The sequence below is a fragment of the Lupinus angustifolius genome, chromosome LG02 (genome assembly GCF_001865875.1).
Source record: "Lupinus angustifolius cultivar Tanjil chromosome LG02, LupAngTanjil_v1.0, whole genome shotgun sequence".
Lineage (NCBI taxonomy): Eukaryota > Viridiplantae > Streptophyta > Magnoliopsida > Fabales > Fabaceae > Lupinus > Lupinus angustifolius.
Genome location: NC_032010.1, coordinates 12,020,007 through 12,035,473, shown reverse-complemented (window position 1 = coordinate 12,035,473; position 15,467 = coordinate 12,020,007). Strand labels below are relative to the sequence as shown.

The following is a 15,467-nucleotide window of genomic DNA, read 5'->3' as shown; positions in this document are numbered from 1 at the left end:
TATCCTAGAAAAATGGATTTTCTAGCATGAGGATCAAGTTTGGTTCTGTTGTTAGTGAAAGTGAAAGTGTAACAAAGACTTCCAAAGACCTTAAGGTTGTGTAGGTCTAGCTGATTTTGGTTTAAAAGTTCTATAGAGGATTTCATGCCAAGAATCTTACTTGGCAATTTGTTGATAAGGTAGATGGCATGGTTGATAGCATAACCCCAGGTTGGTCATAGCAAATTCATTTTCATTATCTACTCTAATCATTTTGATGGCAAGGTTATATTGAATATGGACAAGTTTAACAAAATCTTGAATAAGTTTTCTACTTTCTACCTTAGAGCTCATAAGATATATCTAGGTGTGCCTTGTATGATGATTCACCACAATTAAGAAATATATATGCCCATGTATTAAGGGAACACCCAGTGGTCCCCATATGTCCATATGGACAAGCTCAAAGGCTTGTTTAGTGGCAAATTCACTAATAGGAAAGGGAAACTTAGATTGCTTGGCATAGTGGCAAAAATCACAAACTTTATTTGAGTCAAAGTTTACATTAGGAACAGAAGCATGCACACGATTTAGAATGAAGTGAGGTTGATGGCCTAATCTAAAATGTCAAAGATCAAAGAAAGGAATAGTTTGTATGTAAGTAAGGGTTCTTAGTATAAGCATATCCTTTGAGAATGTATAGGTGATTATATCCTGAATAATTGTCCAACCCACCTCATTTGATTTATTTGTGGAGATTTGAATAACCTCCACACAAAAACCTCCATAAAATACAAAATTTGGTGTAGTGTAGAATGGTGTGCTCAAGATAATGTCACTGGTCTTCTTTGGTTTCTCTATTAATTCCACACTCTCCCATTTCTACAAAACAAACATATGTACAGATGAATAAATCTTACAAATGATTAGTGCAATCTTTGATGGCACTTTTGATGGGACATTTATTGTCACTAACTCGTTCCTCACAATTGTATATCTATTTCTTTTTTAAGTGTTTCATTCATCTAATTAAGAAGTGTTTCTTTCCCTTTCTCTTCATTTTTTTTATTTTCACTCTTGTTTTCTCACCTTTCTTTGACAATTTTCTCTCTCACCTCTTTCGTGGGAAAAGGTTAAGATTTGTCTTCTTCTTTTAGTGGGTGAAAGTAGTTTTGTTGGTTAAGCTATCATGAATGGATAATTGAAATTTTCACTATAGCTAGAGAAGAAAGGTGTTTGAATTGCCTACATTCAAACAATTAAGGATAAGTACGGTGAGGTCAAGGTGAGCGTGAGAACATAATATAGGGTATCATAATATTTTCCTATTGCCATAGAACTACACCAATGGTCAATATTGAACCCGTTCTTGTTTATATTGGTCTTAGATGTTGTTGAAAGTTACTTTTGAGGAAGGAAGGTTTAGGTTTTCCCTTTCTCATTTCGGTGTGTTTTCTTTATATTTGATTAAGTTAGTGAACTCAGTTTTATTCTTTGTTCCTCATCTCGGCTTTGTTGAAATAAATTCCAACGCCGGTATAATGGTTTCAAGAATATTCTAGTTACAACTTACTTTTAATAACCATGTGAATAAGTTATTCTTTCTTTGCCTTCTCGGCTTTGTTAGAATAAATTCTAACGCCGGTACAATGGTATCGAAGCAATCCCCTATTACATAATTATTAAGTACCTTTGAATACCATCTCGGTTTTGTGGAATAAATTCCAACACTGATTTAATGGTATTCTAATGTAAAAAAGTGATGAATAGTTAGTTATTAAAAACAAATAAATAAATAAAGAACAAAAGAATAATAAATTTAAGTGATCTTTATTTATTTACTCCCTTCCGGGTTCCTTTTATTAACAAACCAAACTTCTTCCTTAAGGAAGGTTGGTATTAAAAATAAATAAATAGTGAATGTAAACAACAATAAATAAAAGTTAGAAAGTTAGCTTCATCTCTTTTGTATATTAAAAGGTGTTTTCAACAAATAAATTTATTGATAACACTTTACTATTTTACAATTTACACCTCTTTCAAGATTCAATCGTAGTATAGTATAGGGTTATGTCGAACCACAAGGAACTGCCTAATAGAATGAATCATATGAATATGTCAAAGCACAAATAATGAGTAAACATATTTTGATGGTTTTTTGTTGTTTCACACATAAACAATTTAACAAGAAAAATAAACTACATATTAACAAATTCTTGAGGAGACAAGATCATTTTGAATAAGAAAAATATTTCTCAACTTCTTTATGAGTTTGAACTACTTAGACAAGTTCTTATGTTTTACTTTGATTAACTCCAAACACCAAGGTCTAAAATCCTCATTTTAGTGTATGTCCTAAAATGGAAGAATGATGATCACTTAGATTTATTACTAAACAATATTACGTCCACAAGAGACTAGGTTGTCACACCCTAATCTTGGCTACTCTAATATTGGAGTAGTAATGAATATAAGATCTTAAGAAAAGTATGCTTAACTTGGACAATAAACTAAGTAGTACAACTACTTCTTAGTTTATTTGTTAAGTGTTTGAGACAAGTAATTTTATGACTTTAAATCAATTTTTAGGTGAATAATCTAAAAAGAGCATTAAGAATTTCTCAAACAAGTAAAATTAATCAAAGCACCAACTTGAATGATTTTAAAATTTAAATCTTTTAGAATATAAGAAGTAGAAATACATAACCATATTCAAAAGAAATTGTTAGGAGCATGAGCCATCCATTCAGGGAGTGGATGCTTTGAGTTCTAAATGAGATTACAAAATTGATTTTTGCATCTCATTTGCCTTCTCCTTTTCTCCTCTTTAATTATAAACTAAAATTAAAAAACTTACTTAAATAAAGTTCCTAAGAACTAAGAACAAGAAGAGAGAACTTCAGAGAAGAATTTCTATGAAAAATGTGAGTGAAAAATGTGATAGATATATGTTTGTTCGAATGGAATGTGCCCTATTTATAGAAATTCTTATAGGGTCGTTGAGCTGCTTGTCAGCTCCGCTAAGCAACTGACCAAACCCTTCAGCATGGGTTTGGTCCCTTGATCAAGGAGCTTTGTCACCTCCTTATGCTTGACTCATCAAAGCTAGTTGTGAGATACGAAACCAGCCATGGTGAGCTACTCTGGAAAGCCTATGGTGGGCTACTTGAGGTGACTTCATGGTTTGCTTGATGACTAAGTCAAGTCTGGGTGCACACCGCTTAGCACACCTGTTGCACCGCTAAGCTGCTTGTTCATCAGCTTTGACCATGCTGGCTGGGACGTGGCCTGGTGCTTGCTGATCTGGGCAGGAGTCTGGTTCTCCACTGAGCTGCTTGGTTGCACCGCTAAGCTGCTTGGTTGCACCGCTAAACTACTTATTGAGCAACTTGGGAATGTGCTAAGCTCGTGTTTGACCGTGTCAAGACTAGTCTGGTGCTAGGCAGAGCGGCCAAACAGGTCCGTTCAACTGCTTGCTTGAGCAGCTTGGTCCAGGTCAGGCAGGTGTCTAGGTCAACTTAGCGTGGCTTGGTCCACGCTCAGCTGCCTACTTGAGCACCTTGATTTTGACTTCTTTTTCTTTTTGACCATGAGTCTTTTTTCTCTTCTTTTCTTCTTTCTAAATCCTACAAAATACATAAAAAATAAATACACACACAAATATACAAGATTGTGATATTTTATACAAAAAGTATTGTTTTAAGTTGGTTTTTCTCAATTATGCTTAAGATAAGTGCCATAAAAGTGTATGAAATTTAGGTATGTTTGGCACTTATCAGATGTGCTTACTTAGCCTATCAAAAAATGACACCATTATGCATGCATTTTGCAAATAATATTGTCATACTAGGAGAGTACAGAGTGAAATTAAATGAGAAGCCAAAAATGTTAAGACAAGCTTTAGAAATACACGACTTTCGTATAAGTCAAAGTAAGACATAGGATATTGATTATAATTTTAGCAAGAGTTGAATAAGCCTTATTGTAGAGGAAAAGATCGAGGATCATACCATACCACAAGCCACTAAATTGACATATCTCATGTCAATCTTACAAGACGATGAGGAAGTTTATGAAGATGTAAACTAAGGATTCAAGCAAGTTGGGTGAAATGGCGGAGTGTTTCACGTGTTGTATGTGATAAAAAGGTATTACTCAAGCTTAAGGGAAAGTTTTACCACATGACTATAAGACTTACAATGTTATATGAGACTGATTGTTAGGTGGTTCGAAGATATGTGTATAAGATTGTTAGAAGTTCTAATAAGAAGTGTATTCAAACGGAGGTTTATCCATTTCATAGAAAAAGAAGGAGACCAAGAAAAATTATAGGCGGAACGATTAAGAAATATTTATAAATCAATTTTTCATAAATGAATATGAGGTGAAACATCTATGACATATTTAAAGATCAATACTTTGTTAATGAACATTATTTATAATAGAAAATCATGATATTGTTCGACCCATGTAACCGATCCCACCTAATGAGATTAATGTTTGATTGTTGTTTTTGTAAGTCTTCGTGAATGGCCTTGGTATTGTACATCCATGACTATCCTGAAAGAATTTGACTAGACGCCATAAAAACTACATCACATAGAACTTTGTCACTATACTTCTATATGGAGAGACATAACTCCATTTGTATGGTTTACAACTTTGACACGAAACAAGAACCAACTACATTCATACAACTTTTTGTTGTTTGTATAGCTCACAACAATTCTGAATGACACGAAATAATCCTTATTGGTTTAGTCACGACCATGTCGCTCTCTTTAAGACGTTTCGTGGTACTACTAAAATTGTGCAAGCAAACTATAAATCACACCATCCCCAAGATAAAACAGTCTAGTTCTTGAATTCTCGAATACACCCATAATGTGGTTACCAATGCCAATTCTTGAATTCCCACAGTATGGCTTCCCATGCCAATTCTTTTCCTACAATACTAACTAGTAGTGATAGTTCTTTAAATTCTCACTCTGGTTACATGTGCCAATTCTCAAGTGCCATGGAAAGAAATGGGGAGAAGGTTGTCGGAAATGTGTCGGCGAAATTTATGGGGGATAAAGAAGCAAGAGAAGGAAATATTGCTTGGCTGGTGCGAGTTATACTAAGAAGGGGAGACCTCTATTTATAGCCTAAGGCCTCCAACGACTTCCTCATCCGATGAAAACAATGGGTGGTAAATCCCATGATCTGACGGTGGAAAATTTTACCACCCGACGACTCTATCATTATGGCTAAGATCTTCTCCTCCAACTCAATGGCTCTATCATATTACCATCCAACCGTGTTGCATGTGTTTGTTGACTTGGTCAACACACAGTCCAAGCCCAAAAGACCCAAAAAATATTTATTTAAAAATATTTATGGTTGCAACTTAAGGCTTATAAAGCCTTTCAACTTCCCTCTCCAAGCAATGTGAGACTTGAGGAGTTTTTTCATTTCACATCCTCAAGAATCCTCATTAATGGCCACTTTAATGTGCATTTAAACCACATTAAAACTCATCATTTTTTCAAACAAATTCCAACAATCTGCTGCTTGAAATTAAAAAACGATTTTCAGGAATTTATGTAGTCTCAATAAGATTGTGCATAAACAAAGGTGTTATGTGACTTGAACCTTTGCATGGTGAATAAGATCCAGATTTTACTAGAGTGACTCGTAGTCTTGAAATCTATCTCCGACATCAAACCATAAACAACCTTTTCACATGTGTATTTTGTAAAGCTCGTGCATTAAAGGTCATGCACATCTATCTCAATATAGTGATCACTCTAAACATTTATGCCCCAAAATATCATAGGAAGCGGCCCCCACTTCCAAATTTACATAGGTGAGTCTATCAAGAGTACTCATGTAGCCTAGGTACTCCACTCTAATTGGAGTATAGATCTCATTAAAAGTTTAACTCATCCTTACATATGCTGAATGAATCATGCTTCTCATAATTTTATAGCATGTTCATTCTCATATCACTTCACAACTTGTTATTATCCATTGAACCTTTTTCTTGAGATCTCTAGTTAGTTAGGTCGGGTTACCATCATGAGTGATCCTCATTATAAGAAAACACAACTTTGACATTTAGGGGAAGCAGTACAACTTTGACATTTAACCAACATAAGAAAATGCTTGTTGATCATCATCAAACTCATCAAACAAGGATTTGGTGTAGAGTTTGTCATCATCAAAAAGGGGGAGATTGAAAGCGTAAAGAATCAAGACTTACGCATTTGACGCTAACCTAAGTTTTGGTGAAGACAACGAAAATGCAAATAAGTTTGAAGAGCGTACAACAAATAACAAGGCGAAGACTCAAGGGTTGTATCTATAGACTTAGGATATTGTAAGTTTTACTTTTATTAGAAGTCTTGAGATGATTGTCTTATATCGTGTCTAGGTTAGGTAAACCTAGGTGAAGTCTCACAAGAGCCTTAGTATAAATAAGATTAAAATTGAGACATCACATCTAGATATCATATGATAAGTAGGACCATGCATTCACATAAATATTATTATGCAATAAAGATATCATATTTGAAAAGCTATGTATAGCATGTGCATATCACATAGGTAGTTTATCTTACATCAAGAAAAACATTTTCAATCAGAATAATCGATTAAGTACTATGTGTAATCGATTATCGTGAATTATAGTAGTTAACCAATATAATGTTGATGATGTGTTAATCGATTAACATTGTATATTCGATTAAGACGTAACAAAAAAACTAACTATTAACAGACCGTTAATCGATTAAGTGAATGACTAATAGATTAATAGCAGCATCAGTATGATTAGTATAAATGCTGAAATTCTAGCCCATGTGGTATAAGGTTCATATCTTGCATATTAAGAAGATCTTTGAGCATACATTGTCATATAGGTTGCATTAGAAAAGTATAGAGAATAAGAGCATGTCGAATATGGCTTAGAACTTGAAGTTGTAGCATGCATCGCTAGGGATTTTTATGCATATCATTTATTATTGTTTTCTTGATAAGATTTTAAAGTGAAAGTAAGAAAAGTATGTTTTCTGAAAATTGTGAAATTTGTTTTGTGAAAACCTTTGCATAATTTTCTCATACAGAATAGGTTCTTGTGCATATTCGAGTATTAAGTACTGAAGAAAACTCAAATTCTATTTTAATCAAGGGCAGTGATCTCTTGGTGAGTAACATCACTTCAAGAATAGATCTTGTTGTTCTTCACAAAGACTATGAGGTCTTGCTGCAATCGATACCTGGCTGGGGCCTAATCGAGAAAAGATAGGTGATCTGAGTAGGCGAGACATAGAGGTCAAATCGAGGTTGTCAAGCTTGTAGAGTCCAAGATAGTTGTGCCTTAGTTTTATCGTTTATTGGAAGTTTGTGTGTATCAAATAATATTTCAATAGTGAAGAAGAAAATCTCCCGAGATCAAAAGGGGAGGCCTGGATGTATTTTGCAGTGGACCGCTAACAAACCAGGATAAAAATTTCCTTGTGCACAATTTTCTAACCCTAATCTCATTTACTTTTGCTTGCTATATTCTTGTTAATTGAATTGATTCTGTATTACATGTTATAATTTGTGTTTACATCATTCTGTAATCTTTATAATCAATTAATTACATAAGGGTTGGTAATTAGTAACTTGCGTAGCAAGAAACCATTAAAATCAAGAATCTTCAAGAACACAGGATAATCGATTATCCATACGAATAATCAATTAAGTCCAACACGTATTAATCGATTAATACCAAGCTTAATCGATTAAATGCATTAACCTTCTAGGTGTATTCTGACCTATTGATACCTAACAAGTGGTATCAGGGCTAGTACGAAAATGATAGCTTGACCGTGTATTCGTTCCATCCTAGAGGATAATACGATGGGTTCCACAAACCCGTTTGGCGGCGATGGCGCATCCATCAACCACCCTCCGATATTTGGTGGCAAAGGGTATGCCTACTGGAAAATGCGCATGAAGATCTTCATTGAGGCAATTGACACAAACAATTGGGAATCTGCGGTCAGTGGTCCTTTCGTTCCACTCCACTTGGTGGACGTTGAACCCAAAGAAAAACCAAAAATTCTTTGGACCAATGATTAGCGTAGAAAGGTTCAGCATAACCTTCGAGCTAAAAACATGATCACGTTGGCCATATCATATGATGAATTATTTCAGGTTTCGTTGTGCTAAAATGCAAATGAAATGTGAGACACTTTACAAGTAACTCATGAAGGCACGAGCGAAGTTAAGCGCACTAGACTAAATACCCTAACACATGAATACGAGTTGTTTCACATGTTATCAAATGAATCTATTAGTGAAATGCAAAAGCGATTTACTCACATTGTTAACCATTTAGTTGTCCATGATAAATCTTTTGCTAAAGGAGAATTAACTAACAATGTTTTGCATTGTCTTGACATGAAATGGCGACCGAAAGAAACCTCAATCATGGAGTCGAAAGACTTAGATTCCATACCTGTAGCTACCTTGATTGGAAAACTCCAGGAACACGAGATGGAGTTAGGGCGGTTAACGATGAATGATGATTCAGATAGAAAAAATAAAGGCATCTCTCTCAAAGCAACCACGTCACAAGATCTAGATTAGAAAGAGGATGACGATTTTGATTCCGATCTAGATGAGGAAACCATGAATCTTCTAGTACGAAAATCTGGCAAATTATTGAAGAAAAGAGGAGGATTCAAGAGGTTTCAGAAGAAATAAGCGTGAGTCTTAACCAAGAAAGGCAAGAACCAAAAGGAGCGCTTCACTTGCCATGAATATAGGAAGGTTGGACACACGAGGCTACAATGTCCAACCTACCTCCAAAGGATTAAATATTAGAAAAGCACTCCTCGAGACTTCAAATCAAAGAGAGCATACATCGCATGGGATGCTGTCGAGGAGGAATCAATATCGAGGACATCTAATGAGGAATAGTCTGTGAAACTATGCTTAATGGTCAAAACGCAAAATGCTCGCAGCTCTAGTGGTCAAGATGATGCGAATGAGGTATATTCTGACACTTCATCTCTTTTTGATGTCTCCCCTACATATGATGAATTGTACAATGCATTTGTTGAATTAAATAAGGAATTGAATAAGCTTGCTAGGATTAGAGTAGATAGAATATGGGTAATCCTATTTCATGAACAACAAATCATTAAAATGCAAAAGGGGTTAGATGAACTAAAATTGGAAAATGAAACTCTTGATTTAATCTACTCTTGTAGCTCATATGATTGCTCTAAAAATAATTTATGTCAACCTGCTGTATGTGATACTTGTGAAACTTTGCAAACTGAGAATTCAAATTTAAAAGAAAAACTCGCAAAACTCACATATAGAAGAGATAATCTAGACACATTACTTGCCGAATCGATAAATGCTGGTAATCATATGGGAATAGGATATAAACCCTCAACTAATAAGAAAAGGCCATATAGGAGACTTATAGTCCGTACTCATAAAAAGTCACATATTCGCATGCCTACATGTTTCTATTTTGGCACACATGGCCATACCTCAATTGCGTGTTATATTAGAAAGTATGGTGTGCCTACGGGTACATATGTTTGGGTGAAAAAGGGACAATATCCTTTGGTTACTAACAAAAAGGGACCCAATATAACTTGGGTACCTAAACAAGATAAGTAATGTGTTTGGCAGGTATGCCTTCGAATGCATGGACATCACTGGTATTTAGATAGCGGGTGTTCGAGGCATATCACTAGTGATAGATCGAAATTTATGGATCTCTCACTTAAAAACAAAGGGTATGTCACTTATGGCGACAACAATCGAGAGAAGATACTTGGTGTTGGCACAATTGACAATACTTCTCAACCTATGACTGAGAATATGCTCTATATGGAAGGCTTGGACACAACTTATTAAGCATAAGCCAATTATGCGATAAAGGTAACTGAGTATCCTTCGATTCTAATTGTTGCATTATTTGTGATAGTATATCTAATAATGTTAAAGTTTGTTGGTCATCGTATAAACAATATATACATAGTTAATGGTAAAATATTACTAGGAAAGTTTGATTCAAAGGCTGACGATGGAATATTTTTGGGTTGCTCTGTTCATAGTAAAGCATATCGAGTCCTTAATAAATATAAGATGCATGTTGAAGAGTTTGTCCATGTAAAATTTGATGAATCTTCTCCGAAAGAGAAGAGGAAGGTTTTGTGTAATGATGTTTCAGGTGCCCTGGAAAATGCGTACACAAAGAACATGGAAATGGAGAAGGAGGATCAGGATGATCAAGAAAGAAATTCACATCATCAAAATATGCCAATAGTGTGGAAGACAAAGAAAGATCATTCGCTCGACAAGGTCATAGGTGATATCTCAACGGGAGTGGTAACCTGTAACTCTCTGCAAAACTTTTGTAATTTTGTAGCTTTCGTATCTCAAGTTGAGCCTAAGACCATAAATGAGGCCATAGAGGATAAACCAGTTTGAGCGTAATAACGTGTGGGACTTGGTCCCTAAACCTAAAGATCTTCCTATAATAGGCACTAAATGGGTGTTTAAAAATATATTGGACGAATCTAGTTTGATTATAGGAAATAAGGCACGTCTAGTAGCCAAAGGGTATAATCAAGAAGAAGGCATCGACTATGATGAAACCCACACCCTTGTTGCAAGGTTGGAGGCTATCTGAAAGTTATTAGCCTTTTCATTGATAATGAACTTCAAACTATTTCAAATGGATGTAAAGAGTGCTTTCTTGAATGGCTATATTCAGGAAGAAGTATATGTAAATCAACTACTCGGCTTTTAAAACCATAAATTCCCTAATCATGTATACAAACTAAAAAAGACGCTATATGGTATAAAACAAGCTCCTAGAGCTTGATATGATAGATTTAGTAATTTCTATTAGAAAAAGGGATTTGAAAGCGGCAAAGTTGATAAAACTCTCTTTATATTAAAATCAGAATGTAATGTCTTATTAGTACAAATTTATATGGATGATATAATATTTGGTGCTACTAACGATTTACTTTGTAAAGAGTTTTCTGATCTAATGAAAGGGGAGTTTGAAATTTCGATGATGGAAGAGCTGGCATACTTTCTAGGATTACAAATAAAGCAGATGAGCAACGAGATATTCATTCACCAGACAAAATATTGCAAGAAACTATTACAAAAGTTCGAGATGAATAAGTGTAAAGAAGCGACAAAACCCATGGCATCATCCTACTATCTCGACAAGGATGAAAAAGGTAAAGCAATAGAGGTAACAAAATAACGTGGGTTAATTGATTCATTATTGTATCTAACTTCTAGTCATCGCGATATAACGTTTAGTGTATGCATGTGCACAAGATATCAAGCCTCAACTAAGGAATATCACTTTAGTGCTGTAAAACGTGTTATGAAGTATCTTAAAGGAACATTATCTATGGATTTATGGTCTCCTAGGGATGCTTCGTTATCCCTAATAGGATATTCTGATTCTGAATTTGCAGGATGCAAGTTGGACCAAAAAATTACTAGCGGGACTTGCCATCTCTTGGGTAGCTGCCTAGTATCATGGATAGTAAGAAGCAAACATGTGTTGTTTTGTCTACGCTGAAGCGGAATATATTGTTGTCGACGTGTGTTGCGCTCAGATATTGTGGATGAAGTAGCAACTATCAGACTTTGGCTTAAATCTTGTAAAAATACCAATAAAATGTGATAAAACGTGTGCCATAAACCTATCAAAGAAACCCATTTTGCATTCTAGAACTAAGCATATAGAGATTAGACATCATTTTTAAGAGATCATGTACAAAAAGGTGACTGCATACTTGAATTTGTTGAAACCTCAAAGCAATTGGCAGATTTTTCACCAAGCCCCTTCCATGGGATACATTCTTTGTGTTGCGCAGAGCTATGAAGCACAAATACGGATACGTGTATCGGATACGATACGTATCCATATGTCGACACACATTTTTTCTAAAATGTAGGATACGATACATTCAAGGATACGCGTATAAATTAATAAAAATACATAAAATATGATAAAATTATAAGTGTAAATCAAAATATTCAAAGTAAAAATATAATGGAAATTGAAAATCATAACCCTCCAAAATTCAAAGTATCAAAACTAAAAAATATAGTGGAATAATTCATAAAATTCAAAGTCTTCCCTCATCCCATAGTCCACTCCCTTCTTCTCTCCTACCATCTTTCTTCTCTTCTTTGAAGAAATAAAGGTAAGCCCTTTATTTATCTTCTCTATTAATACTCACACATCCTCTTCTCTTTATAAACATACTAAGCGAAAAGAAACTAAGAAGTAAGAAAGCTAAGCCTTTTTCTGTTTGCTCTTCACAACATACCTATGGCGGTAGAGGTAGTAATACTAAGCACCGGCCGACGACGTTATGGATCGGAAAGTACAAGCTATTTGAGGGTCAATGTGGTGTGATGGTAAATTGGTATGATGTGGCCTTTAAATAAGTGAGTGTTTATTGAAAACAAATCTATCTTATCATAAAAATGAATCTATATATCCTATATTGTATTGAAAACGAATCTGATACGTGTCTTGATATTTGTTTTTATTTGTTTTTACTTGTTTTTATTTTTTTTATTTTTTTTATTTTTGGAAACTCTATGGACACGTATCCTTCGTGAATCTGAGCGTATCCGTGTCGGGTACGTGTCGGACACCGACACGTGAGGGTATTTGGCGAATCCGTGCTTCATAGGCGCAGAGAACTTGACATACTTGATGACAAATATCTAAACTGTGTCGTTGCTTGATCTTGAATATATGCTTATAAGTGATATATGTTATGAATGTCTGCTTCCTTGCTTAAACTATCTTCATAAATGTTTCTACGTTTCCTTAGTGTGTTAAAATCCTTTAGGTTTGTGTCTTAGCAATAGCACTCTTGCATACTCTAGAACTCTCTAAAATGCATTGAAATCTAAGTTAATCATGTCAATAATCGATTGTTCTATGCTTTAATCGATTAATTCGAGTTCCATGAACCAAAATAATTTTTCATCTTGCTTTTTAATCGATTAACACACGTAGACAAATAATATACATATTTAATAAAAAGTTAGTAGACAAATAATCTACATATTTAATAATTTACATCTTTGTCTACTAATTCGAGTTCCATTAACTAAAAGTTTGAAAATTTTAAGTTGGTTAATTGATTATCCAATGCGGATAATTGATTAACAGTAGTAGTATATCAGTTTCAAGTGATAATTTATGTCATTTTCACTTAGAACCCTAAATCCTCTTTGCATCCCCCTTTTGAATCAATTCTCAAAATTGAGTGTTCCTAACCAATTCAATAACTAATTCTCATACTATCTCATAGTTCCATCTTCCTACAACCCTCAATCTCCACAAAATCTGAATCCTTCACCATTTCTCCCTCTTTAGAAACCCTAAACCCCAAATCCAGAAAATCGATTATTAAGTCGGTGTTTATATCTGAAAGTATGAGTAAACCATGTAATATGAGAGTGAAGCATAGTGCCAAACGTGCCAGAGGCGGGGGAAAAGGCTCATCTTCTGCTCAAGGTGGAAAAAAGAATCGCGGTGACCTATATTACTCTCCCATTCTCCAAGAAGCTCGATTGGCTAAGTTCCAAGGTAGAAAACAAACATACATCTGTATGCGGATATGGAGTGACTGGCCGAACAAGGTTTTGAATACCCATATGGACTACAGAACCAAGGAGCGAATAAGTTTTTAGAAATAAGAAGTAAAATCTATCCTTCGCTCATTCGGGAATTTTACAGCAACTCTAGGTATAAGGATGAGGTTTACTCTTCAATGGTTATGGAGAAAATGATAGAATTAGATGATGAACTGTTTCTGGAAGTTAGAGGTCCAACTAGTGGGGGACCAATGTTAGGAGAATTGACCAAAGTTGGGTCATTATTTGTTGAAAATCGGCTCTTACATTACCTAATTGCATATATTTTAGTTCAGAGAAATACAAACCATGCTCACCCTACAATTAGTGATCTAAAGCTCATGTTTGCCATAAGGGAAGGCATTCCTGTAAACTGGCCTTCGAAAATCCTGAAAGTTATGAACGACATAGCTTCATCATCATCAAGGTTGCTTGCCTATGGGATTTTTATCTCCCGTGTCATTGACTACTACTACGAAATCAACACATCAGATGTGGACACAATGACTACAAACTCCCGAGAGCACCTTGTAGGTGACAATCTTATTCACAAGATGGGCATTTACAAGTATGGAAATGAATAGAAATATCAAGATGATCACAATACCAAAGTGAATGAAGACTTGCCAAAGGAAGACAATGCTGAGATTCCTAGTGAGGCAAACCCCGAGCAACCACAAACCCAGGCATATGCTGAGCCTCAGGAACCATCTTTTGGGCTTGATCACTTGCATGCTATGGAACAGTGCCTCAATGCGGGTATTTATGATCATTTTCAGTCTGTGAGAGACTCCACGACAGCTGAATTCCATAAGCACCAATAGAGGTTGTCCGAAGACCTTGAATGCATCATCTTCATTGTGTGTGCCACACATGGCTCATGACAACCACCACCACCTCAAGGATTGCCTAGATAGGATTTTCTAGAGTCTAGGGTGTGTGTTTGCTTTGGAGATTGTATTTTGATGTTGGTTGTATTTTGTTGTTTTCTTTTGAACTACTTATGTACTTGATGCACTTATTTTGTAATGTCTCGTAAAACTTTGTTATTAACTTGGATTATGTTGTTAGGTATCAGTGGTTATAATACACCTAGAAGGGGGGGTTGAATAGGTGTAGCGGTTAGAATATCCGCTTTTCGAAACTCAACACTTAATGTTGAATCACCCATATTTAATCGATTAAAAGAATATGGATAATCGATTAACGAATTTGATTTAATCGATTAAAACAGAAACAGTAAGCTTAGGCAGATTCGATTACTTGCACGACAATTAACCGATAATGAAATGAATACATAGAGCTTACAATATTATCAGAGTATTAACAGTATAGCAAATATACAGAATATAGCAATTAATTCTACTATACAAGTTAACCGATTAAATGCAATAAAGAGAGAGAGAAAGAAAAATCCTGCAACACGATTTTTATCCTGGTTCGTTTGCTTGTCCACCGCAAACTACATCCAGGCCTCCCGGCTGATTTGGGAGATTTTCTTCACTATAATTGAATCAATGTTTTTACATGCACATCATCCAATTACAACAACTTAGACATTCACAAGAAAATAAAAAAACTTATTCTATGGTTTGACTCCCTTCCTACCGATAAAGAAAACGTTTCTTTCGGCGTAGCCCCAACCAAGAACCTCTGTTCTTTCCTTATCTAGAACTCTAAGCAATATGAAGATACAACTCAATCTCTTAGGTGATACGACACCTCGAGACTCCCAATGTTACAACAATTTTCACAATAAAATTATAGAGTAAACTTAAGCAATTACAAAGCTCATATTT

The 15,467-nt window shown here is 35.0% G+C and overlaps 1 long non-coding RNA gene across 1 annotated transcript; it reads left to right on the top strand.

Annotated features, from left to right (window-relative positions):
- On the top strand, positions 4,064 to 8,105 carry LOC109328987. Its single transcript, XR_002105500.1, has 3 exons — positions 4,064 to 4,205; positions 6,568 to 6,570; positions 8,094 to 8,105. It is a non-coding gene; the product is annotated as an uncharacterized LOC109328987 (long non-coding RNA).